The sequence below is a fragment of the Mus musculus genome, chromosome 7, assembly GCF_000001635.26.
Source record: "Mus musculus strain C57BL/6J chromosome 7, GRCm38.p6 C57BL/6J".
Lineage (NCBI taxonomy): Eukaryota > Metazoa > Chordata > Mammalia > Rodentia > Muridae > Mus > Mus musculus.
The window spans coordinates 84,430,281-84,457,068 of record NC_000073.6 but is presented as its reverse complement, the minus strand read 5'-3'; the positions used below and the strand labels follow the sequence as shown (position 1 = coordinate 84,457,068).

At 41.0% G+C, this 26,788-nt stretch overlaps 1 long non-coding RNA gene across 3 annotated transcripts; it reads right to left on the bottom strand.

Annotated features, from left to right (window-relative positions):
- Positions 1-26,788, bottom strand: Gm31284. Of its 3 annotated transcripts, none has more exons than XR_869780.1 (4): positions 26,332-26,788; positions 4,258-4,299; positions 4,031-4,115; positions 1-2,845 (listed from the first exon to the last, which is right to left on the bottom strand). It is a non-coding gene; the product is annotated as a predicted gene, 31284 (long non-coding RNA). The 3 variants fall into 3 exon arrangements; XR_378330.2 differs by having other exon boundaries at positions 1-2,732; XR_001778207.1 differs by having other exon boundaries at positions 1-4,115.

Here is a 26,788-nt window from a genome sequence, read left to right as displayed (position 1 = left end):
GAGAGTTCCATACAGTGGGTTTTAATTGTATTCATCACCTCCCCAATTTTTCCCAATTCACATCTTTTCACCCCAAACAACTTTGTGTCCTTTTACAAACAAACAAAAATCTTCCCAAAACAATTTGAAGCACAGTATTATTTTATGAAGTACTTGGCATTTCATTCATTCTGTGGAGTTTGTCTTTTGCCAGATCCTTGCCTGGACACTGTAGATAACACAGATGTTTTCACTGTCTCAAGACAAGTGGGTAGGAGGCCAAAATGCTCTGCAAAACCCCTGATGACTTAGAAATTTAAGGGCACTGGGGTCAGAAAGAAGGGGAAGGGATTTCCTGCAGTGGGAACAGTCAGTCTGCTGCTGCCTCTCTGGACAGGGTTGCTCCTTGTCCCAGTGCTCTTGGTGACCAGCAGGAATCATGTTCTTAGTGTTATCAATGAGTCAATGCATAAGTGGGGATCAAAGTCAGGCCAGAAATATCAGCTGTGAAAATACTACTTGATCCCTTCTAGAGAGGAACATGTGGGTTTGTCTGTGGGGGCACTCACAATGTCCCCACAAACTACAGAGCTCTGTACCTCTCTTTGGAAGAAGCACTTTCTATCACCAACCGAGTGACTAGGAAGGTTGCTCTCCAGGCATGTGGTGACAGAGCGTGCTAGGTCAAAGGACTACCATCCTTTTGGCTTGAGCAGCCCTTTATTCTTTAGATGAGGGATTTCCATTTCAGAGAGGCATAACTTTAAAGCACTTGAGTCGTGAAGTGGAAAATGTGAGGGAAATGCTCTGTGCCTGCACTGAGAGTGATTCATGGCCCTCAATTTTGCTTTTAATTTCAAGTAAGCTCTCCTGATTTCACTTCCTCTGCCACCAACTGAAATATTAAGAATAATTTCATCATCTATCCCTAGTGTTATTAAATAAAACTGAAAGCCCCACCGCATGTGATATGGACTGCCTAATGAACACAATCGGTAGCATTCATTTTTTAATTAAATCAAATAAGAACGTGGAACAGATGTGTGCCTTTTAAATGGGATCCGAATAGTCAACTGCAGCTGGGTGCTATGGAAACCCACACTTCAGAAAAGCTTATCCTCTAATTTCCAATTAAATATAATCTAATTTCTAATTCATTTCTACTTACAGCTTAAACTGAGTTTCTAGTTCCGTGGTCAGTAACATAGAGGCACGAATCCAGAAGAAGGAAAATCCCAGAATCCTTAAGTATCCTTACAGAGATGAAAGGGATGAAAACTTCATTACATCCTTTGTTTCATTTCATAAAGAAAGGTAGAGGCCAAGCATGAGAAGAAATGGACCCATAGTGGACCCTTGCCGACTCTGCCAGGATCACACCATATTAGCAAGTGAAATGTGCTTTACAAAGCAGTAAGGTACTCAGTTCAAAAATTAGAAACCACACATCAAAAAACAGACAAAAAATTCAAACCCTGAAATGTTTTGTAGAAGATGAAATGTTAGAACAGCTCAAGAAAAAAATGTGTCTTGAGAAGTCATTTATTTCATTCAAGGCTGTTTGTCTTCTCCCTATAATACTTTCAGGCATGAATTTAATATCTTTGCTCTAAAACAAATAGCTCCTGTAAGGCTCAAAGGACAAGAGGGATGTTACAAGTCACTAAGCCCAATAAGATCATTAATTATTTTGCTGGCCATTAAGCATTGGTCCTCAGGGATGGTTGAGAAATGATGAGCTGGAGGCTAGAATCTTCAGCATCTCCTGTGTTGCCAGAATTCATTGCTATCTGCTGGGTGGGTTTCAGGTCTTCAGAGTCTGCTACTCTTCTGTGGGTGAGGGGCCCTCACAATCCATTATCAATATCAGGGTGGGTGAGTCCTTGGTAGATTTTTCTAGCTGTAGTCTTCCCCTCTACTTGGAAACACAGCTTAGAACTGTTTCTTCTGCACCTCTTTCTGCTAAGCCCTCAGAATTTGCCCATGTTTCATTCTTCTAGAAAATTCTCCCCTGGTCTTGAGTGAGACCCCTATTTCCTGGGTTGACATTCATTTCTGACTTTCTTAAATATATTTTATCAGATCAGGCTTCAAAAGAGCTTTTCCTTACGTCTCTGAGCATCCCTAAAAGGGTGTGTGTCCTTCTATACACCAATCCGACCCTGAACATCTATTCCGGATACACTCAGGTGATGCAGGGAATTAGCAGGAGTGTGCCTGTGAACTGGTTCTCATTTTCCTGCAAGTTAAAACCATAATCGGAAGATCCCTGAAAACAGCTCCAAAACTTAGACAGAATTAAATAGCATCAGTTTCATATAGCCTCAGGCACTGTTAGGAAGTAGTGGGAAGGAACTAAAAACCAAAGAATGCTGGGTTGATTGTGAACATGTTCTAGGAAGCACTCAGCCGCAAATACAGTTTTCCCTCTAAATCACAGAAGAGACTTTTCCCCCTCCTTCCTTTTTCTTCATGTTCAATGATAGAAAGACATAGCAAAGAAGTCAGTTCTCCTCTACTGCAATAAATGCCAGTGCTTAAAGCAGAACATCATCATCTGGGAGTTTCTGCAGTCATGGCAGGTTCTTCTCCTGGGATCATGATCAGGGGACATGTTGACCAAAAGGCTGAGAATGTTCTAGAATCATATTTTCCAATCTGTGGCCATCAAAGTGAGTCATTGTAGGAACAGATTACAGGCAGGAGAAGAATCCTGAAAACAGGACAAGCCCACCTTGACAGACAGAGCAATCCTGGAGAAGAAGGGATTGGGAGACTAGTGAAGACTTCTCTTCAGCCATCCCTTAATGAATTCTTCCACCAGAGCAGCCAGTGCTGTTAATTACTACCAGGTAACTCTCCAGCCCTAACAGGAGAAAAATTTTAACATTTATTTGTGTGTTTCCTATGTGTGTACATACCATGATGCATGTATGGATGTCAGAAGACAATGTGTAGGTATTACTTTTCATCCTTACACATGTGGGTCCCATGGGTCAAAGCCATGGCTTTGTGGCAAGTGCTTTAACCCACTGAGTCATCTCACCAGCCCTGGAGATAAGGGATTTTCAGAGAGCAATGAGAGAAGAGACTGGTGCTCTTTCTTCTTCCAGGACTCTGTTGGAGGAGAGTTTATCAGGGGTCTGTGGTCCTCACATCCCTCTGGCCTCCTGTGCTAGGTATGGGCAAACAAGGCACACTTTATTGGACCAGCAATATAGATCTATGTGCAACTAGTTGTCTGAGCAGTTGTCTCACTCTATGTGAGAGACTATAACAAATTACCATGAACTAAGAGACTTACTAAGAAATTTACTCTCACGGTCCCAGAGGCTAGGAAATCATAAGTCAAAGCACTAATAATTTGGTATCTGATGATGGCTGTCAAAGTTATCTTATATGGGGTCACTTATGTCATACCTAATAAAATAGTGTCAGGAGGCCATACAAAAAGATACTTAGGCTGTGTATCCCTATTTCTAAAACTTAGTCCAATCATAATCACAACATCAAGGCCACAAATCCTACCTAACAACTAGTGACAACCACCAATCAGAATTTACCAGCTTTTGTAACACACTGAAGAGTCAACCAGCTTTTTTTCAAAGCAGGTTCTGTAGCTTATTCTTTACTCAGTGAAACCCCAAAACAGTTTCTTTTACCTCTGGGAGCACCGGAGACTCATGTCACCATGAGTCCCAAACTGTAAATTCTGTATCTTGCATCTTATGTTCTGGTTGGAGGTTCCGTCCCTTTGTTTTTTCTGCAAGTGAGCAGAACTTGGTTCTTTGTGTAAAGGCCAGTATCTTCCCTCTGACTCCATGAGGCAGAAAGCAGGGCAGCATCCTGAGGCTGCTATAGTGAGGATGCTTATTTCAAACCTTCCTAAACTTCACTGTACATATTGTGATCTTGGAAAAAATACAATTTAAAGTGTGGCTTTGTGATTGAACCTTAATTGTACAGCTCCAGGTGTTTGGGGGTGGGGCTCTAGAATCTGGAAACCTTAGATAGTCTGAGCTGTTGAAGTCACTTGTCCTGGGTACAGTACCTAGCAGGTCGTGGGCCTACTTATTGCCCAGGGTCATTCTCTGAGAGTTCCTGTTCTTGCATTGTCCAGTAATTGAGGGAGCCACCTAGAATGGAGGCAAATATCAGGGAGATGTCAGGCACATGTCATGATAAATATCCAATAGAAAGCATAAAATATGACAATAGAACCCCAAATTTCTGTCAGAGGGGGACAGCCAGTCACTGTGGGTTTAGTTGGTTGCTTACCATGTAAGGATGTGAGCCAGCTGTTGTAAAAGACTTTATATTCTGCAACAAAACGATAACAAAACATAAGCACATTGAATTCCAGAGTCTTTTTAAATGTGAAATCTCCTGATTCTGCTAATAAAATTCATTCTTAAAACTTTATTCTTTCAAAATTTCATACATGTATGTAATATATTTTGACAATATTCACCCACTACCCTCCTATAACCCCCATCCTCAAACATTTTCCCCTAAGGACCCATAAAGGACCCCTTCTTGTTTGTTTGTTTGTTTGTTTGTTTGTTTGTGTAATCCATTGAGTTTAATTATGCTTGTGTGGATAAGCATGATGTTACTAGGGTATCCAACCACATCCTGCCTAGATTTGAAATACAATTTTAGAAACACTGACTGAGACTAGTACAATAATCTGACCTGGAGGCAGCTTGTGTCTGTCAGTTTTTTGCTGTCTTATCCATTGTAACTTACAACATGTTTTAATTCCACAAGGATTTTGCCTACTATTAACTTTGTAAATCTTACTTCCTAACTTCCCTGCTACAGACAGAGAGACATTAATATAAGCTCTGTGGCTTAGAGACAAGGGTAGCATTGTTCCTTGAGTGTTCTGCTAATTGTTTGGAGGTTGTGGGTTTTTTGTTGTTTTTTTTTTTTTAATAACAGAATTCCCAAATTAAATCTTGTACAGAACTCTAATAGATAAAGCCTATAAAGGTGATAAATGAGTTGTTTCCACAGTGAACATAGAGTTTGGTTTTTCCCCCTGTTGATTATATAAATAACATGTTTGTTGAGAAATAAAATAAAATGCAATACAGTTTAAGGCAAATTAGGAGGCAGCATCTCTAAAATTAGTTTTATGAAGTTACTGCTATCTTTCCTGGCATCTTTCTTTGTGCAATTTTTATGCCTATGCACACACTTTGTCAAACACCCCCACACACCATCATATGCTGCAATTACTGCAGAAAGCATTTTAAATGCCTGTTCAAATCCTTCTCTTGTCTGTCTCTTTTACTTCTCTCTTTTTCTTCTCAATTCCTTACTTGTGTCTACTCTTGTCTCCAGCATGTTAAAAACCAAATGGATTTTTCCATATCTTTTTTTTTCCTTTACCCTATATTCTATATCATCTATGTATTTATCTGATCTCTTCCAATATCTGGTATGAGTAAAATATCTAGAAAAGCTAATCATTAATTCAGAAAAGTGAATGATCTTGTCTATAGGAGAAGAGCAGTCTCACATGTTGCTCTTCACCCTTGGAAATGAGCACATAAACCCATGTGCAACTGGCCAGCTTGCCAGGACAAAATCTCTGTACCACGCTTCCTCTACAGATACACAGCCACATAACCTTTAGGGGTTAGGCTGCACAAATAAGAGTGTAATAAACATCATTGTACATGGGATTGCACATTTGGGTTAATTTTCCTAGTAGATAGAATATCAGGCCTAAGATTTCAAGATCAAACTGTGTTTTAACATTTTAGTTTGAAAACAGGTTGCCAGGTTGTTTTCTAAACCAATTCCCATTTCTGCTGGTAAGGCCAGCTAGAGCGGGGTTTGAGACTCATTTTAACTTTGTCAGTTGGTCAGGCTTAAGAAGACAACATCTGGGGGACTTTTGAGATAGCATTGGAAATGTAAATGAGGAAAATACCTAATTAAAAATATATATAAAAAAAGAAAAATTGTATGCTTGTAGTCTCCTAAGAATCAAAGGAATGGGGTCACTACTAGATGCTGATCCATAAGATAATGAAAAGAAAACTCGGAGTAAATGATTGGATTGATGTGTAAATAAATAAATAAATAAATAAAACTGTGGAAAAAAAGAAGATTGGAGTTACTACCTTGGCCTGCTTTCCTATTACAGCCTAAAGATTGAGGCTTGTTTTCTTGTCCTTGGCCAATGTCAGATTCCTGCCTAGAGGCATTCCATAGATCTCTCCTCAAAGCATTCCATAAAGAATACGTCTACTATATTTATAAACAGCCCTTCTATGGGAGAGAAGTATATGTGACTAGATCACATGTTTGTTCTTTTGAGTTTCCTCCTACTTCAACACAGATAATCGAATAGTGTGCTGTAGCCAGTGTTTTAAAATGTTAAAACATAAAGCTTTAATTTGTATATTAAGAGTATATATATATATATATATAGAGAGAGAGAGAGAGAGAGAGCGTCCTCAGAGTTTACAATTGCTTAAAGTTGTTCATCCCTCAGATACTATGAATTTGCAATTTTGCAATTGTTTATGCATATACAACTCATAAGAACACAAAAATAACTGGCCATATAACCTTGTTCTTTACATCATCAAAATAGTAATGGCTTAAGATAATACTTTAGTATTTAAAAAAATGTACATGTCAAATTGTAAAAATTTGTTCTCAATGTCTTCAGTTTCTACCTGTTTCCACATAATGGTGTTAATTTTTGAGGACTTATACTTAATTATTGCAAATGGATACTCTTATTTCTGATTAAATAAATAATTAATTAAATAAAAAAAAAGAAGACAACATCTATTTTGCAAGTCTCTTGGGGCATTCACAGGCTTAGTAATTGTTTGGCTTGGTTTTGCTTTTTTTTTTTTGTTTTTGTTTTTGTTTTTTTCCAATCTCATCAATTTAAATGGATTTGGAAATGATAGACCCTAGTTATTGCCATAGGCATTGAACTTTTCCACTCTCTTATTTATCCATTGCATTTATGATTTTCAGTCTTCTTTGTGAAACAAGAAAGAATAATCAGCTGCTTTGAATTTGTTGCCTGTTTCACGTGACATCAAAGCATGGTGCACTTAGCTCCTTGCCTGCAGCTTCTACATCTGGGGATGGAACCAAAAGCACAGAAAATTCATTTTGTTTTGTTTTGTTTTGTTTTTTTAAAACAATCTGTAGTTTTAGTGTAAAAATTATTTTTATTTCCTCAACACAACATGACAACTACGTAAACAGCCTTCACATCACATTTACAATTATAATTAGAGATAATGCATGTGGAAGATGCATGCAAATTCTAGGCACCATTTTATACAAGGAACTTGAACAGCTTCAGATTTTGGGGCGGGAGGGGTGTGTCCATTACAATCATTCCCAGTGGATTCTGAGAGATGACCATGTTCAGCAAATGTATTATTTTCTTGCAATTTCTGATCTTGTTTAAAGATGTCTCTTTAGGCTCATGTACCTAAGTGGTGAACAACATCAGGAACAGCTGAGACCAAACACGATAGCTACTGCTATACTACAAAATACACTGAAGCTCTGAGCAACAGCAGGAATGAGCTCGCAGCTTTAGTGGGGCTCAGAGGACCTGTGTTTCAGAGCTCTCAAGCCACCATCCAGTCAGTAGATGGGGCTTCAGTCACCTTGAGACTGACTAGGAAGAGCTTGCTTCCCAGCTCATGTGGTTGTTGGTAGGTACTAGCTCTTGACAACAGGCTATCTCCAGGCCTGCCAGCTGGGCTTCTCTATAGTGTAGCTCAACGCCAGCTGCTAGCTTCATCAGAGCAGTAAGAACTGGGGGCAGTGCCAGCCCGAGAGAGGGGAGTCACATTGAAAGCAGCCTCACAGTGTTGTGCTCCAGTCTCTAGCAGCCAGACATGAGGTCTAAGCCACACTGTGGAGATTGTTTTCTGAGGAAGTGAAAACTCACAGGTAGGAAGCAATTGTGATCATCTTCAAGAACTGCCAGCTGGTGTGAAAGAGAACATGTATTTCATTCTGGAAATAAAACAGCAACTTTGTCCTAGAGTAGACATTCATGTTCTGGTTCCTTTTTTGTTCTAATTTTAAACTTTAATTGAATCTGTTCTTTTTTAATGGAAAGTTGGGAGACAAATATGTACAAGTAATATTTTTCACTGTGTATTAATGAATATACCTTTAATAACCAAGATCCACCTTCAGACTGAGGGAACTATTCAATTAAAAGTTCCTGGTTTTCAAACCACATCAGTTCAAGCAGAAATTAACTTTCAGATGCACAAGTGCACAACAGGGTGTATCTCATCTGCTACACATGGGTCTTTATAATCTGATTAAGCCACTCATGGATTAGTGAGCAGAGAGTCCAGAGCCTGCTCCCTCTCCATTCACTATGCAGAGGTTGTTTGATGTGCTCTTTAAAGCCAATTCATTGGCTTTTTATATTTTCATTTTGAAAAGAAAGGCTTTATAAAGTCTTTTTTGCAAACCACATCAAAATAAAAACTCTGCTTAGCAACAGGCATGGAAATATGGGGATTTACCAAACCCCAAAGACTTGAAAGTCCTTTACATCAGTATTTTCTTGGGAATTAAATGTCTATTCAAACACAAAACTCAGATGGAAAGGGTATCCATTAACCATGCATTTACAATTTTATTTAGCGGTGCAAATTTCTGTTTGCTAGCTAGAGTTCACAAGGGTGGAGTTTTGTTTAGAAGCTTCAAAGAAAAGTAAGCAGAGAAAAGTTTTGTGTATGTGTAAGGGGAAATATTTATATTTGGGATGGGTTTTGCAACACTAGACAGGAAAATAGGAAATTCATGAAACATATGGTGAGAGACAGTTAATCTTTGAAAAGGCTGTCTTTGGTCACGGGAACCAATTACGCCACTCCCATTCATGTCAAGAAGATATTTATTCACATAATTAAGCTTGCAGTATAGACACTGAATAAGCACAAGAATGTCATATTTATTCCAGATTAAAGAATCATAATCTAAAAAGGCATGTTAGAGTGTTTCTTTGTGTAAGTGCTGTATGTGGGTCTTCATGAGTGTGCAAATGTGCATGCATGTGTGTGAGTGTGCATGCATCTGTGTGACTATGCATGGGGTGTGTGTGTGTGTGTGTGTGTGTGTGCTCGTGAATGTTCCTAGGGGCTGAAAGTTACAATGTCCTTTCCTCTACTGCTCTCCACCCTGCGTGAGACTGTATCTCACTGAACCTGGTACTGACCAGTTGCCCAGTTAGCTCTAGTGATGTGTCTGCCTCCTGCCCTCCAGAGCTAGGACTACAGAGGCATTTATCTTCACCTGGCTTTTTTTTTTTTATGTGGGTGCTGAAGATCTCAACTCAAGTCCCCATGCCGCGAGATTACCCTCCGAGCCACTGTGGCTTACTGTGGCTTTCTTTTTCATTTCTTATAAATGGAATTATTTAACCCAGGTCTTTGTTGTCAGGCTTCTTCCACCAGCATACTCACTGGGAGTTATGGCCATGTTGTTGTATGTGTCCTAGATTTGCTCCTTGTTTGCTGCCGAATCACTATTTACAGTATGAATGCGCAAACCTTGCTCACCCGTCATCTGTTGAAAACGTGTGTTTGCTGGTTTGGGTTATAAATTAATAGAGGTGGAGTGCACATTTGTTTAACAGGCATGTGCTTCCATTGCTCTTGGGTGAAGATTTCACTGTGGTGTAGGGAGGATGACCAGAAAGGGCACCTGTAACTTTTTTCTTTTTACTAAACTACCAAGAGTCCATTTTGTGAAGAGAGTATGTCATTCTACACTTGCACCAGCAGTGGGCGCTAAGCCCCACATCCTGAAAGTGCTACCATCTACCAATAGCACCACCTTGGGGCCTTAAAGGAGCATTTATCCAAATGCCAACTGGCTGGTTCCTTTTTAATTCAGCGAGACTCAGAAGTGGAGGAATTGATGAGAGAGATGTGATTATCTGTCTGCCTGTCTTTCTATCGGAAAATGTGTGTGAGGTATTTTTTTAATCCATAAATAAGAGCGAAGTCCTGTTGTTTCCCAGGACAGATGCAAATAGAAGTCATATTAAATTAATTAAGTCAGTCTTAAAGATGAATATCATGTTTTCTTTCATTTATGATTTCTAGAAAGACACAAAAGCATACGTGCATATACAATATGAAAACAGAACTGAACTCTTTGGGGGACAAAGAGGACTAATGGGAGGGATCAAAAAAGGGAGAATTGGAGCTTAGAAGGGGTATGTGCTCAACATACAATATGTACAATATGTCTGAAAACTTAAAACCTCAAAGAAATTTCTTTTTAGGTTGAATGAGTTTTGTGCCTATGACAAGGGCTGGGGACACCAGGAGTTTGTGCCTTGAGATCAGATTGACTTATCAGAATTCTACCTCTCACTAGCAACTGTGTTGCCTCAGTTTCCTCATTGTAAAGTGCATTAAATAATTGTCTACTTTATAAGGTTTTAGAAGATAAATACATTGATGCATGTAGGCCACTATGTGCTGTGCATAAATTCCCACATAATGCAAATGGATTACAATCCCTCACCATGCTGATGAAAAAATTCGTTTAGCATTGATCCTAGGGATTAAGAGAGAGATTCTTGTAATCGCATTTTCATTTTTATGAATGACTCTTTATTGAATTTCAACAATATATTCATTATAGAGAATTTGGAAAGCAGAGATTTGGCAGCATGTCAGGCTGAGCTCTGTGTAGAGAGTTTTCCTATTATGCTTCATGGATAAAATGGAAGAAGACAATTTTGAAAAAGCACAGCTTTGTAAATGGAGAGCTAGGAAGCATTGATCAATATCCCCCCCCCCCCAAAAAAAGAAGAACACGGACTGGATGCTGGAGAAGATGGAGAAGAATGGCTGGCCATGGTCCAGGGGAGAGCAGGCCTGTGAAAAACCTGTTTGGGGCTGAGACCTTAACATGTATACATGTATGTGAAGTGGATGTGAGTGCTGGAGGCAAACAGACCCCCTTAGACCTGAGCTCAGCCCAGCTCCACCTCTCTAGCTCTCCTACTGATCTGCAGGGAGTCTGAGTTGACAGCTCTGGAGAGCTGGCAGAACAAAGCATCTGCTCTGGACAGGATAAGAACCACTTACACTGTAAGTCATTTCTATAAACAACTCTGCAAAACCAACCCCTGCTGGCAGTAAATAGTAAGCTGATCAAGAGGAGAAACAAGCAGGTGAAACAAATACTGAATATGAATGACAAAAACGATGTGTATGGTAAAGAGAGTGGCTCACGTGGCATCCAGGATGCGGAGTGAGTGACTATGCTTGCTGGCTTTCTGCTCCTCCATTTTATCCCATCCAGGCTCCAGCTGATGGATGCCACTGCCCATTATTTACTTCTTTCAAAACCACCTCACCTACACAAAGTACACTTTACTAGTCAGTTATATATCTCTCAACCCCGTTGAGGCCAACTGCCTCAAAACCCTACATCAGAGGTTTTACATATTGCCAATCCTTAGCTTTCAGTGGCCACCTAGACCAAAAGCCGTGTCTAGTCCAAGAAGAGGTCAGCAGGCTTTCCTTCATTGTCTTTCTGAGCTCCCAGACCAGGTGAACAGTGGAGATCAAACTCTCTGCCATTCAGGGGTCCTTAAACAGTGACTGGGTTCACCCATGAGTGACATGCCAAACATACTACACATTTCATGACTGGTGGAGAAAGATGGGCCTTTTGAGGAGTCTCCACTCATTCCTTCATTCATCAGGGGCACATGGAGTAGCCCTTGGTATCACACCTGCCCTACTTTATGCAATTCAGACACGAGATAAAGCCTATCTTTGCCTTGAGTAGAGAGATATTTGTAAACCGTCTTCCTCTTGACCCCAAAGCTGCTGTGACAGGCTCATCAAAGGTAATGCCATACAGAGCAGGGATGTCACCAGCTTGGGCCTCCTCAACAATTGTGACCTCTGGTGCTCATGACAGGAAGAACGCCTATTGAGAATTCTGCAGCAGGCAGCATTTTAAGGGTTGCTTGATTTAGCCTGTGAGGTAACAGGGTCCTTTCAGTCAGAGTGTTGAAGAGATGAAGGATATATCTCTCATGGGCTCCAGGCCTACCAGGTGTCTAGGGAGCCATTTCCACAACAAGAGCCTGAGCAGGCAGCTCCATACCACCATGTACCTCCAAGGGAGGAGACAGGCTTCTGGCGGGGGGGAAAAGTTTGGATAAAGGCTGGGCATCCTAGAGAGCTCAGATGGGTGCTTGTGTGACCAGTGCTGTGGAAGAAAATTACACACAAAGGCCAGGAGAGGTCTTGGAAAAACACAGCCTACTGAAATCTATGCCTATTCTCTGCATTCATCTTTCTCTTCTGAAGGTGGAACCCAGGAGGACAAGGAGAGGCTCAACTCATGTCCTCACCACACCACTGCTTCAGCAATTGCCATGACTGCTTTGTAGCCAGGTTGAGATACTGCTATGCCCTGGAACTAGGTTGTCAGCAATGATGTCACAAAACTCCATGGAATTTACAGGACAGTACAGAGCTAGTGACAATTTCCAGACAGTCAATGAAAGCAGAGTCTCACAGAAGCTATGCTACCACCTAAAGCAGAGATTAAGAACAGGGTCCTTTGGAAAACCAGAATTTGGACCAACCAAATCCACTAGCAATGAAGAGATTGGATGAGGAATTTATATAGGGGAGGGAGAGGTCTGCTCACCACTGTAACATCCTGAATTCTGTTTCTTTCCTTGTTCTCTGACTCCTTGAAAGAACATACTCCTCTCTTTTCTAGACCTCTTCTTGTAATAGAACAATCCTACAGGCCCCTCAGCACACTGTACTTTATTCACTCTGACCTCTGACTTATCCATATGCCCATACATATACACAAAGCCTGGGAATGGCATGCCCCAACCAAGGCCCACTCATCACCATCAGAAGAGCTTCTAGACATGGACATCATTTTCTGCTTTCACCCTGATTGAGACCATCTGACAAGGACATATTCAAGGACATTATGCTCTGAAGGACCATTTTCACCTACCACTGCTTTCCTAAGGACACCATAAGGAAAGACTATCCATAGGAGAACCTTAAGGTACCAAAGTGATTCTCTAGATCCTACTGTAAATTCCTTCCCTTAAGAAAGGTGGAAGGGAGGTGAGCACATCTAAGGCTGAGGGCTAACTGAATTCACTGAAAAAAATCACTTCCCTACCATGTATCTCAGCAGGTCACACATCACATACATTCTGTAGGTTTTAAAATCGTTTTCAATGGTCAAGAAAATGCATACATTATTAAACAAATGTTTCAATAAAGGAATCAACTTGAAGATCCACATGACAAATAGAAAAATCCCTAAATGCATCACAGACTAAACATCGATTTCCAGGGTATCAGGTTGCTAAATCACTGATGTGACCACTTGTCTCTATGCACAGGGGATATCATCTCCTGTATCAGGAGCACATATACTCAGAGGCAAATCAATGCTCTGGCAACATGAAAGGTGTGATGGAGATTCACAGAGGAGGACGACGGCAGGAATGGAGCCCACCCCACACCTCCTATATCAGGTTCCAGCAAGCTAACACACATTACAATGTTCTTAGAAGCCTCTGGCTAGAAGACAGGGCCACATAGTCTTCCATAGCTGGATGAACAAGGTCATGTTCTTGCCTCCAGAAGATCTCAAGAGTGTGAAGAGCTCATCATCATTTAATTTCTCCATCAGCTGTAACTATGAGTGAATATCACAGAAGAAGAGCATTGAGTCTGCCATTAACCCAACTAAGGAGCAGCAAAAGTCAAAAGTACAAAAGGCTCCTGGCCTGGGCCTTTGAGGTCCAGCTCACTTCCCCGTGCCTAGCTCTTCCCCTGCCTAGGCTCCTTGCCCAATTCTCTGAGCCCCTTTACATACTGAATCTAGCAATGTATGAGATAGGATCAAGTTAGATGTATCATAAGAATACAATACTAATCTAAACTAAGAAAAAATAATGTAATAATAAGTAACCATACTAATAAGATAAAGGGGGAAATTTCATAAGGTCATCTCAATTGATGGAAAGTAAAAAAGTGTTTGACAAAGTTAGTTAACAAACTAGGAGTAGAAGGTGAGTTCTTCATTATAGATACCTATGGAAAATACCCACCAACATTCTACTTACCACTAAAAGAAAAATCCCTTTTAGTATCAGGGAACAATGACATGTTTTGCCATTTTCATATCAGGACAAAGATGTTTTTAGCACTTATTTCATCATGGGATTGGAAAGTCTAGGCAGGGAAAATTGGCAGAAGAAATGAAAAGCGCCCTGCTGGGAGAAGAAAAATAAACTATTTGTAAGTGATAAATTCTTACATATGGAAAATCTTAAAGACTCCACAGAAACAACTATTAGAGAAAAACAGCCATTTACAAACAAGTCGGCAAGATGCCAAGTAAAATAAAAACTGTGTTTGTGAATACTTGGAACTGAGCACTTTCTGATTATAATTTTTACTACAGAGATATAATAATCAAGACAATGTGATACTGGCATAGAGATACATATATAGATCCACAAAACAAAACATAGTCCAAAAATAGTCCTTTATGGTTATAGTCAGACAGCTTTTGGCAAAGGTTCCAAGAAAATTCAAGGAGGAAATAATAGTGTTCCCACAAATGATGCCAGGATAATTGGAGATTGTGTTAGTCTCTTGTTTCTGTCACATTAGTTAATTTGCTCATTGCTGAAACAAATACCTGACCAAAGCAACTTATGAGGGTTTGGTTTTGCTCACAGTTTAAGGGTGCATTCTGCGGTGGTGAGGTCAAAGCGGGCACTTAGGCTCATCTGGACCCATTGCATCCCAGTTAGGAGGCCAAAGATCCAGTGCTCTGTTAGCTTTACTGTTTTAAAGGAATCCAGCGAACCTTCAGGTTCTGTCCACTTTTAGAGTGGGTCTTCCCACCTCAACTAATTTAATCAAGACTATCCTAGATAATCCCTCCCAGTCTTGTCTGCTAGGTGAATGATCTTGTCCACTTGACAATATATTAACTATTAAAGCTACAAAATACACAGAAAACGAGGGAGGGATTATTTTGCTCACAGTTTCAGAGATTTATGTGCTATCACAGGTCCGGGATGTTGAGCAATATACAGTGTGTAGTAAAGCTCACATCTTGATAGACACAAATCAGTGTAGAACAATGGGAAGATCCAGACAGTGTACCTAAGAACACACCCCCTAGTCACATGCTCCCCCCAGTAAGACACCATGCTCTTCACAAAAAGAGCTAATTTTTAGTCCATCAATGTATCAAGCTGTTATTTCTGTGATCCCTCACAGACACCCACTTCTGTGTCAGCTTTGCTAATATGCTATGCAGTTTTCAAATCCAGAAAACATTTAACACACATGTGCACACACACACGCACACACACATGCACACACACATAGGCACACATACATTTATAAATGTGTATATATACACCAAAGAATGTAGCCATTCCCCTACCTCATAGAACAGACAAAATTTTCTCCAACATGGTCAAGAATTTAAGCATAAGTTAAACTATGAAACTTTTAAAGGAAATCTTCATTTCTTTGCACTAGGCAAGGTGTTTTAGATATGACATTAAAAGGAGTAATTAAAAGTACTTCATTAAAATGAAAATGGTTTGTATTTTCAAAGATTCAATCAAAAAAGTTAAAAGACAACCTGAAAAAGAAAAACCCTTTTTAGATATCTTTTCAGTGTCTAGTATTCAGTGTAAATTAAAAATTCTTCTCACTCCTAGCAGCATTACTTAAAATGGGCAAGACAGTGAAACGGTAAAAACAAATATTCCTTGTGGCAGATTGAAAAATAGCCCCTCAGTCATATCTAGGTCAAATACTCAGACAATATTAATGTGATCTCAGTCTCTCTTAAGAAAGAAAATGAGTTCTGTTTTAAGCCATGAGAAATGCTCATTGGAATTCTATCGCTAGAATCCTTTGCTCTTGTTTCTGGCATGTCTAGACTCCCCTTTAGAAGCCTTCTTCAATCCTGAAGGGCTTATCAAATCTGTCCAACCAATCCAAGGTTTTAGAATATTTGGAGATGAAATCTCATCTCAGGTCTAGTCTCTGAAGCCATCTTCTAGATGTCGCTAGATTAATTCTCACTGAAGGAGACCTTTCTTTGACATGATTTCCAAGGAAATTTCCATCCTGGCTATTAAACACTCAGCAATAAATGGTGCTATTTAGGTTGTGAGGATCATGCAATGTATCCCAGTGGACTGGGATGACCCAAACATCATAAGAGAAAATAGGACACAGGCAATCACAAGTCTACAAGAAGTCTGTGATGACTAATTGTCCACAGCAGCTTGGTGAGGCAATGGTGCCCAGACAGTTCCTCCAACATCACTCTAGATGTGTACGTAGGACTTGCATTTATAGCATATATGAGGCCCTGGGTTCAGTCCCTAGCACTGCATAAACCATGCAAGGTGTCACAGGCCTGTAATCCCAGTACTTAAGATACTGGGATACGACCCACACCAGTAAGAGGCAGGAGATCCAAAAGTTCAAGGTCATTCTTGGCTACATAGAAAGTTGTTCCTGTTAAATGGATTTTCTAAGCCAACAGCTTCTCAGTAGATGCCACATGCTTGGCAGAAGCTGGGCACTGAAATCAAGACCAGTCTTTAATCAATTAGATGAATCAAATCAGCAAATCCCAGGAGGAATCATACAGAACTGATCCAGAATTTTATCACCTGGATAAATGATTACAAAATGTTGGAACCATGGAACAAGGTGCAAAATCTGTATATGGCACAGCCACTAGATCCAGGTGAAACCATCAGGCCCATGATGAAGGCAGGGTGAAGCTGTTAGCATTAGAAGATAAGTATCTGGTGTTTGCTCTCACATGTCAGCTTCTGTGTTTCAAACTTTCCAGCAAAAGAGAATGCCTGGTAGCACATAGGAGGTGGTAAAGCAGCACCAAGGCTCAGCACACTTAGCTGACCACCATTTGTCTTTGTAAATATGGTTTTACTGGGACATAGTCATGTTGTATATTTTAAAAAGACTTTATTAGATTTAATAGATTTCCAGCATCTGGACTATGCATGCATGGTTTTGGTTTGTGTTCATTTAGACTGGTGACTGTAGTTCACCTAAGCCTGCTTTGCTTTTTGAGACATGTCTTAGTAACTCAGGCTGGCCTTGGAGTCACTATGTACCTGGAGAGGACTTTGAACTTTTGCTTCTTCCACCTCCACCTCCTGTATGCTAGGTTACTCGTGTGTGCTCCCCCACCCTTTTGATATGGTGCTGGGTATTAGAGATTCCTGAATGTTAGTAAGCACAATTCTAGCTTAGTCACACTATCTCCAGCTCCTCATTACATATGTTGGTCTTGTCCCACAGTTGAGTAGTTGCTTCAGAGACCACATGTGGTCTTCAACCCCTGAACTGTTTACTATTTATCTCCTTATATGGTATCATTTTTTTCTTCTTTCTTTCTTTCTTTCTTTCTTTCTTTCTTTCTTTCTTTCTTTCTTTCTTTCTCTCTTTCTTTCCTTGGTTTTTCAAGACAGGATTTTTCTGTATTAGCCCTGGCTGTCCTGGAACTCACTCTGTAAACCAGGCTGGCCTTGAACTCAGAAATCTGCCTACCTCTGCCTCCCAAGTGCTGAGATTAAAGGCATTGGACAATAATGCCTATCTACGTGATATCTTTGATGATCCTAAATGTTCGAGTCTCTATTCATTGCCCTCCTTAGTCCCTGGCCTTTATTTATCTCATTGTCATGTGTGAGTGTCTGTGGGGCATACAGATGTGAGCAGTTCTGGTGATGATGTCACAGAGAGCCCTGGAAGCCTGGCTGATCACTCAGAGCCTCACTGGAGCTTTCTGTGGTAAGGGCTTTCTGGAGGAGATGACTTTAGCCAACATATCATGACAGACTGGAGAAGTCTACATCCCGATGAGAAGAAGACGCATTACCTGGAGCCAAGAGAGGGGAAAGAGCGTCACCAGTGGCTTTCCTCACAGCACCGGGTCTTCCTGGTAGAATGAAGCACCAATTCAAAAGTGGCAGATCTGTCCCCACATGCTCTGCTAAGATGGAGTAGATATCTTTCTCCAAAGATGGAGATGTAGCAGATGGTTGATCTCTCCAGGAGGAGAGAATCAGATAGAGAAAGAAAAATGATGTGGGCTGTGGTTGAGAAGAAACCTGCTGTGGTTGGGAAGAAACCCGCTGAGTTGCAGCATAGCCCCATTGAGAGATGCCACAGCCGCAGCACCATTTCCATTGCAGTGACCAGATGGAAGGGCAGAGAGCACACAAGTCTTACCTTGACTCTCGAGACCTGCTCAGCATAGCACACAGCCTCATTTCTCCAGGACCCAGCTCTGTGGTCTCCCTCCAGTGATCAAAGACTTAACAACAGAGGGTTCACCTTCACTTAATCACAGCTGTGAGCTTTCAAAATGCATTTTATTGTGAACAGATTCAGATGGGTGGAGAGTGGAAGGAAATTCATCTCAGGCGAGATCCTGGGAAGAGTGTCAAATTGAATGTGTCTTGGGGGTGGGGGTGTTTTTAAAGAAGAATGGGGTACCAGTAAAGAATAATTAGGGGTAGCAGAAGAATAGAGGAATGCCCATGTAATAAGGAATGACTGTTGCATGTACCCCCATTTTTATTGTGCCATAGACTGGTTATGTAGCATAAATGGCACAGAGGAGGCCTCTTCTAGGGGAGCTTGCTCAGTCCTGAATCCTGGGGCTCACTGGCAACACTCAGTGGGTAATGAATAGAAACTTGGCTAGGAAAAAAAAAAAAAGACATGTTCAAGAACTCCTCTCCTCAGAAACAAGAATACTTGATGGTGCCAACAATGACTTCTAGGGAGATAAGGAGAGCATAGCCTGAGGCAAAGCCATTGAGAATCAGGAGACAACAGTGTGTGTGTGTGTGTGTGTGTGTGTGTGTGTGTGTGTGTGTGTTGGAGACCTGATACAAGTGCCCAGATCTTCATCAAACTGGATATCCTGGATATCAGAAGGATGTAGTATGAGCCAACACCTTGTGGGGGGAGGGGGGAGGGTGCCCATGTGTGTAGATGAACATGGGATAGAGACAATGGTTGGAACTGTGGATGTCTTCTGGGAAGGCAGCTAGTTTATCAGTGGAGGATTCTTACATCTTTGTTACTGTGGATTATGAAGAGCACAACTATGTAGTGTTTGAGTAACTATAAAAAAAGAACTATAAATAAGGAACTACTTAAAGTCATGTGGGGGTGGCCCCAGAGGTTCTCATGGGCTCCTAGGAGTAGGGGCTGATCACATGTAGCACACATATACGCAGCACACATGAAGGCCTCATCCCTCCTGCTTGACTTTGCTCTGCTCTGAACTTGTCCTCTGACATCAAAGATTTTAAATGAAATCACAGAGCTGCTTTCTATTACAGGAGGGCCCTTAACAAATTCATAGTAGAATTCATATGTCTGATGGTATAATTGTACTGAAAAAAGTGTTTTTTTAATAATAATTGTACTGAAACTCTCCAATTATGCTTTGCCATTTTTCATGGATTTTATCAATATTGAGTATATCAACTTATACATTTATTTTATTCCATTAAGCATACATATATGCACATACACCAAACATGATTTTTTTATAACTAACATTATTATTCTACAATTCACTTTAGAGAAAGGAAGCATCCCACTATGGCTTCTGTTTAACAGCATAAAAGAAACTAAGGCTACCTTTCGTAAGTGGAAAGAGATCAGATACACTTTGAGAGGATAAATATTTAAAATGCAAATAATCTTATCAAGCAGAAATGGCTTCTTATCAAAGGAAACCAGGCAAGAATATGAAAATATTAAACCAATGTAGTTCTCACAATAAATCAATGAACTGAAATCTCCATGCAAATGCACAGAGCCAGAATGCCCTTTGAAAGCAGTAGAGTAAACATGCCTGAGTACTATACTCTTGTCTTTTCATGATTTTTCTTGGAGCAGCCTTTGCATATCGTCTTAGTGTTTCTAGTGCTGTGATGAAATGCCATGAACAAAAAGCAAGTTGGAGAGGGGTTTATTTGGCTTACACTTCCCCATTGCTGTTCAGCATTAAAGGAAGTCGGGATGGGACCTCAAACGGGGCATGAACCTGGAGGAAAGGGATGATGCAGACGGTAGAGATGGTAGACTGTTGCTTACTGACTTGCTCAGCCTGCCTTCTTATAGAACTCAGGACCACCAGCCCAGGGATGGCACCACCCACAGCAGGGATCTCCACAATTAGTAATTAATAAAATGCTTTATAGCTGGACCTTATGGAAGCATTTTCTCACCTGAGGCTCTCTTCTTTCAGATACCTCTAATCTGTGTATCAAGTTGACAGCATAAGACTAGCCAACCCACACACATGCAGCAGAACAACTCACCAGAATTTCATTTCCAGTTTTAAAGTCTAAATCACAACTGTTAGGGGCCACCTGAGGAGGACCCATACCTTGACTAGACTTCTATTTTCACATGGTCCGTGTGTTTGAATGTGAATGTGTGGCTGGCGGGGAGACCCGAGTGCCTGGGAACACATGTGGAAGTCATAGTACAACTTATGGGAGTCAGTTTTCTCCTTCCACCATGTGAGTCGCAGAGTTTGAACTCAGATCATCAAGCTTAGATTCAAGCACCCACTGAGTCATTTCACCAGTCTTTGCCTTCTTCTATAAACCTTACCCTAACAGGACTCTGAAGACAGACTTGGGGTGGGTGGGGGCTGGTATGACCTGAGACGACCTGATCTGACTAGTGAGAGTATACTACATTTATTGAAGGGTCACCTGGTCCTTTGTAAATACACACAGTTACTATATGTTAATTAGAAAATTAAAAAGTACAATTTAAGACAGACATGACAGCTCACATCTATAGATACAGTATTTTAGAGGCTTGGTCAGACTTTTGTGAGTGGTGTTTGTTTATTTTGTTGTTGATATCTTTGTTTCTTTCCCCACATGGAACAAATCATCTTCTACTTTTGACTAAAAGAATAAAATAAAATTAAGACTGAGACAATAGCATTGATATCAAATGAGAAACATGGGCTTTTCCTCACATTAATATCATGAATAGGCAGTTTCTATTAGTCTTTGTCCAATAGAAAAATGCCTTGATGTTGAATCATTATAGCAGAAATGTTTAGTTTGTTCCCTTACTTTCCTGATTCTCAAAGCTCATATCTTGTAAAACAAGATGTTCATTACCACTGATTTGAGTGCGACCTTGGTTTCTCCTTTAGAAACCTTCCACTTCATCCCTCTCAGCCCCCTTGTTTCTGACACAGAATACTCAGATTTACATCATTTTAAGCTTAATTTTGGGCAATGACTGCACACAGTCCTGGTATAAGAACTTAATCATTTGTCGAGTCTGGAGGAAATTATGTTAGAGAAATGAACCAAATACAAAGAATAAAAACCCAATGTTCATATGTATCTAAGGTAAAGTTTATGATTAAAGGTTAAGGTATGTTTAGTCCTATCTGGGTTGGAATGGAGAAGGGATTCGGAGAGGACTGTAAATGTTATCGGGGGCAATTCAACAACTCCCAATGTTCTAAGCACAATAGTATTTCAAAATAGCCAGCAGGAAGGATTTCAAATATTTCCAACACAAAGAAATAAGTATGTAGGGTAGTGGGTTTGTTTGTTACCCTGATATGACCATTGAGTGTATGCTACTTGTATTGAAGGGCCACCTGGTCCTTTGTAAACACACACAGTTGCTACATGAATAATTATAAAATTAAAAAGTAAAATTTAAGACAGGTGTGATAGCTTACACCTCTAAATACAGTATTGCAGAGGCTTAGGCAGACTTTTGTGAGTGGTGGTTGCTTATTTTGTTGTTGAAAAGTCAAGTTCAAGGTCTAGTGAGCTGGCATGGGCAAAAGGTCACCTGGACTTTCTAGAACAGCCTCCTCTGTTGGGTGGGGCTCCCACTGCACCACGTGGGAGGCAGAGTTATGAGCCCTGACTCAACGTCTTCATTAATTTTCCTCAGCCAGGTATGGCTTTAAGTCAGATCACATATTGATCCAGCCTGATGCTATGGCACTTAAAAGACAATGACCCAGCCTCAGCTTGCTTGAGGACATGGCTATATATCAAGGAAGGCTTACATTCTCTCTGCTGTAAACATCAGTCTGTTTCTTGAGAGTTCCAGAAGCCAACTTTCCTTGTGGAAGGCCCAAAAATAAAGCTCCCTGCTCTCTGTCTAATGCATGCTGGCTTCACAGCAAACAGCCAGTGTAGTTTAGATGACAAGGGCTTCTCAGCAGAGGATAGCCATAGGTACAGATCAGAGAAGGAAGAGGTTACTGTATGTCTTACTGCTAGACGTGTAAGATATACCCAAATGCATAATTTATTCACATTCACCGCTGAATACTTATTTTAAAGTGGTTCTATCAAACTTCAATCATCGTTTGCCTGTTGGTAAAGGTTATGTGTTTGTGATGTCTAGGTCTTAAATGACTAGAGAGAACTGTGTACTTGCTCCTGGTGCCCTTTTATAATCGTTTCTTCAGGATATGTATCTGGGAGTGGAATTGCTAGTTGTAAAACAAGTACATTGTTAACTTGACAGAATGCTGGCTGGGTTGTTCTCAATGTAGTTCCCTTCATGCCTGGAAGTGCCTACAATAGTTGCAGAAACCATATTAAACTACCACAGCATCCAAAGTGTTGAAAGTATTAAGTTGCACACCCATGATTAAAGTGACCATTAGCCAACAGTTCACAAGGCCAGCTTTTAGGATCTGTGTTATGCACTATAGGATGTTCACCAATATTTCTGATTGTGTCCAGAATCCTGGGTTAAGTGTCTCTGAGCAGGACACTGCTGCTTTGGAGAAGGCTTCTTCCCAGCAGGAGTGAGGGGCACAACTGGTTCTGCTGTTAGCCTGGCTCCTGGGGAGGGAAAAGGACTTACCACCCATGCAGAGAGGACATCTGTGGAGCCTGAATCACTCAATCCACCACTCCAAGGGCTTTATTTCATTTTCATGTCAAAATGTAATTTTAAAAACCAGACCTTCACTTTCCTCTAGGCCCTTGAATCCATTAAGTTTTCATACCAAGGTTCTTCAAGAGCCTTGAAAAAATTGTAGTGTTGAAAAATGTTCCCAATTGGCTTCCCTTCCTCGGTCTCTGTGCTGCATGGTTTAGTGTTCAGCACTGTCACTGTGAGTGACAGATACTGTACGTAACAGATGTCAGGGGTTGGACAAGTTTTCTCTGTTGTTACAGAACCATCATTTCAAAGTATCTCTGTCCTTGTAGTTTCCTTTATCAAAAGAAGGAAAGACCTATCTGTGCAGGTAGGTGTACTTCTGCCCCCACAGCATTCACCCAGAGCTGTTACTCCCTTGTGCTTCAAGAAGTTAGTAGACATTAAGAAGACTATTTGATGGATGTATCTGAAGGATGTCATCCTTAGTGAGGTAACCCAATCACAGAAAAGTCACTAGATATGCACTCACTGATACGTGGATATTAGCACATAATCTTAGAATACCCAAGATACAATTTGCAAAACACAAGAAAATCAAGAAGAAGGAAGATCAACGTGTGGATACTTCATTCCTCCTTAGAATAGGGAACAAAATACCCATGAAAGGAGATACAGAGACAAAGTCTGGAGCTAAGATGAAAGGATGGACAATCCAGAGACTACCCCACCTGGGGATCCATCCCATCATCAGCCACCAAACCCAGACACTACTATTGCATATGCCAGCAAGATTTTGCTGAAGGGATCCTGTTATAGCTGTCTCATATGAGGCTATGCCAGTGTCTGGCAAATACAGAAGTGGATGCTCACAGTCTATTGGATGGAACACAGGGCCCCCAATGGAGAAGCTAGAGAAAATACCCAAGGAGCTGAAGGGGTCTGCAACCCTATAAATGGAACAACAATATGAACTAACCAGAACCACCAAAGCTCGTGTATCTAGCTGCATATGTAGCAGAAGATGGTCTAGTCGACCATCATTGGGAAGAGAGGCCCCTTGGTGTTGCAAACTTTATATGCCCCAGTACAAGGGCAAGAAATGGGAGTGGGTGTATAGGGGAGCAGGGCGGTGGGAGGGTATATGGAACTTTCGGGATAGCACTTGAAATGTAAATTAAGAAAATATCTAATAAAATTGCAGGGAAAAAACAAATGCAAAGCATAGATTGTGAACAAGTCATTTCCATAAATCTGATAATTCTGGGAAAATGCCATTGATACTGTAAAATAGACTCGCACTATTAAAAATTTTGTGATCTGGAAAAAAAAAGACTATTTGATGCTGATGATATTCATAGGCAACTCTCACAGTTTATTACAGTCCTGTGTAATAAATTCTCACTGACTGCCCTACTGGGCCAAACAGGATTCAGAAAACCCATGTTCAGCAAAAGCCACCTTAGATGCTTTTGTTCTTAAAGTGCGAAGCACGGGTCTCCTCTTTGCAAAGGGCACAACTATGCTAAGTTTCCCCCTTCTGCCTCCTGGAACAGGACCCATGTCAATCAGAGTTGTTTCTGAACTCCTCTTGTAATTCCACCCTCATGCTCCTGGAATGAGACTTAGTCTTTTCTCTCAAGGAACTCACAGGATAGAAGGGAGAGTCCCCCAAAGCAGAGAAGGCTGAGGTGAATCATCTCTGGAGGATGAAAGATGGTTGCCATGGACACTGTGCCTGGAATTCTTGAAGCAGAAACAACATTGTGCTTAGAGCTGGAGCTTGCTGTCTGCTCTAGCTTGTAGTCTAACATGGTGAAGAGGTGGATATTTTGATTCTTCTTTCCTCATCTACAAGATGGGGTTAATAAAACTTATTCATAAAGCTGGCCAAAGGATAAAGTGAAGTAAAGGATGTTAAAGCCCTTTTATTCAATGAAATGATACACTATTTGAATTATGATCGAGTTTTTTTTATCCTGGGGTAAATTTAAAAGTGGCTAGGCAGCAGTGCAAGAGTCTCACAATAAGAGCTTGCTGAATGTGCCAGGCACTGCTGCTGGCTTATCTATGGATCCTATAAGCATGTTCTAATCCCTTGCTGTGTGTTAGAAATATATGCAGAAATTGAAGGTACTGGCGAAAACAAGACATGTAAAGTCCTTGTTCATATGGATTTCCCTGTTTAGCATGGGGAACAGGGAAATGCTATGTCAGGAGCACACATGCTGTGAGGAAGCAGGGCAATAGAGCAGAGCATAAAGAGACTGGCAGTATCGTGTCCAGGTGGGGTATCCAGAGTGTCAGAAACACACAGGAAGTGAGGCTAAGATGCAACGATCTGGGGAAGAAAGAATCAAGGCCACTGCAGTATAGCTCGTAAAAGATCCTGGATGTGGAGCCATCGGGGGCAGCATAGTGGAGGCAGAGAGAGAGAGAGCAGGATGGTGAGGGAAGGTGATGAGGCTGGTCAGTGGTCAGCCTAGGTATATAAGACTGAGCTGCAGTGGAGAAGGAAGATTCCATTGGAGCCCATTGGAGATTGTGAGCAGAGCCTGGGCTTGATTTAATTTGAAAATACCCTTCTGGTTGTGTGAAGGTATGAAGGGTGAAGGCAAGGCTAGAAGAAGGAACTACTGCTCATTCAGGCGGTTTAGATTCTTGTGCCACAAACTATGGTTGTGATGGAAGAAAGAGATGGTCTCCATAGGAAGTATGAGCCTAAGAGAGGAGACAGGAGTAGCAGTCAGAGCAACTGAGTACACAGCATGACTACGGAGTGATCAGAGGACCAGTTGGGGTAGAGTAGAGATGAGAGGTGGAAAATTAAAGATTTTTCTGGCCACAGTAAAGTTTAGAAGCTCTTGGACATAAATAAATGAGCCTATTCTGAAGGGTGGAGGCCACTCTAGTTGAAGACATGAAGCCAGAATTCAGTTACTGTCCTTTCCCCAGTCTGATAATCCTCCCCACAAATGGAACCAGTTGCTCCCATGACGTCAATCTTACAGGTAAGGAAACATTTAAGAACATTGTTCTTAAGAACATTGTTGGGATCAGTTGTGACTCAGGAACAAAGGACACAATTTGTAGGGAAAGCTGTCATTGGCAGAGAAGGAGGCTGTTGATCCCATTATTTCGTTGGAGACATGGTAGAAGAGATCCATTATCCAGGCCCCAGAAAAGCAAGGACACAGGTGAGAATCGAACTCAAGCACAAGCTCCTATGTTTGTATCATTCTCCATTGCTGTCCCCACCATCCCTCTTCCCCAGCTCATTTTCCCCAACCATGGGTCCTAGATAGGACCTGCTTACCTGGTTGTGGCTGAAAGGATGAGTGAAGATCACTGAGGGGGGTTCTCCACAAGGTTTTCCTGGATCTCGTTGCTAATGATGACATATTCCCCTGTAGGCTTCCCTCCTGACAGGCTTTCAGGAAGCAGCAGTGAGCTTAGGTGCAGAATTAGATCTTTCCTTAAACCTAGGTTTCCATTCTTTATTCTTTATCTGACTAGAGTTTCAAAGCCAGGATTTGGAAGAAAAATGTTCCCTCAGGCATCTCCCAGACTCTGCAAGGCTCTGTGTCACTAAAACTACAGGAGCAAACGGTAGAAGGCAGACAGCCTCCACCACCCTGCCTGAGCTTTGAAACCTCTCTTGTGTTTCCCAAAATGTTTTTCTGCTGTACTCTCTTCACCAGAGAACCTTGGAAACCCACAGCAAAGGCATTTTTATTAAGTTCTAACTCAGGAGGCTTAATTACTGCTAGGCA